A 1,273-nucleotide genomic window follows, 5' to 3' on the forward strand; every position below is an offset into this window, starting at 1 on the left:
AGGCAGTATCACTATGGAAGTAGATTTCCCAACCTTCCTTCTGAGCAGTGGCTGGTGGGTTTGAGCCGCCAGCCTTCTGGTTAGCAGTCAAGTGCCTTAGGCACTATGCTACCAGAGCTCCTCATTTTGCCCATAGAATCTTTCAATATTGCAACTCAAGGCTTAATTTTTTTTTTCTCAGTTCTTTCAGCTTGAGAAATGCTGGGTGTATTCTTCCCTTTTGATTTTCTAACTAACTCCAAGTCTTTGCACATTTCATTACAGTAGTTGGCTTTGTCTGCCCAAGCCGCTCTTTGAAATCTTCTGTTCTGCTCTTTTATCTTGTTACTTCTTCCATTTGCTTTAGCTACTCTCCGCTCAAGGGCAAGTTTCAGAGTCTCTTCATGGATTATGTTCTTGATGTCATTCCCCAGTTCTTCTGGTTTTTGGTCATTCGTGTTCCATAATGCATCAAATCTATTCGTTAGATGGTCTCTAAATTCAAGAGATATATACTTGCATATGAGCAGTTGATGGTCTTTTCCACAGTCAGCTCCTGGCCTGGTTTTGGCTAAAGATATTGAGCTTTTCCATCGCTTCATTCCACAGGTGTAGTCAGTCTGATTCCTGTGTATTCCATCTGGTGAAGTCCACATGTATAGCCACCATCTGTGTTGTTGAAAAAAGGTATTTGCAATGAATAAGTCATTGGTCTTGCAAAATACTATCATGAGATCTCAAGCATTATTTCTGTCACCAAGGCCAAATTTTCCAACTACTGGTGATTCTTTGTTTCCAACTTTTGCATTCCAGTCACCTGTGAAAATTAACACATCCTGATTGCACGTTTGGTCAATTTCAGACTGCAGAAGCTGATAAAAATCCTCAGTTTTCTCATATTTGGCTTTGGTGGTTGGTGCATAAATTTGCATAATAGTTGTATTAACTAGCCTTCTGTTTAGGCATGTGGATATTATCCTGTCACTGGCAGCATTGTACTTCAGGATAGATCTTGAAACATCCTTTGTGATGATGAATTCCACACCATTCCTCTTCAAATTGTCATTGAAGTGTTTCTCTGCTATTTATAAGGTTTTCCCTGGCCAATTCTTTGAGAAGTGGATGACCTCTTCTGTCTCAGTCTGAAGCTGCACTGAAACCTGTGCACCATGTGCAACCCTGCTGGGTTTGAGAAACCGGTGGCACAGCCTCAAGCCTCACAGCAACATACCACCTCAGTAGGACAAACCCAATAGACAAAGTTTGTCTCCCTTAGCTGTTTGAAACCTCTCCA

Source organism: Orycteropus afer, unplaced genomic scaffold (genome assembly GCF_000298275.1).
Source record: "Orycteropus afer afer isolate SDZICR_OR568_19922 unplaced genomic scaffold, OryAfe1.0 scaffold00774, whole genome shotgun sequence".
NCBI classification, from domain to species: Eukaryota; Metazoa; Chordata; class Mammalia; order Tubulidentata; family Orycteropodidae; genus Orycteropus; species Orycteropus afer.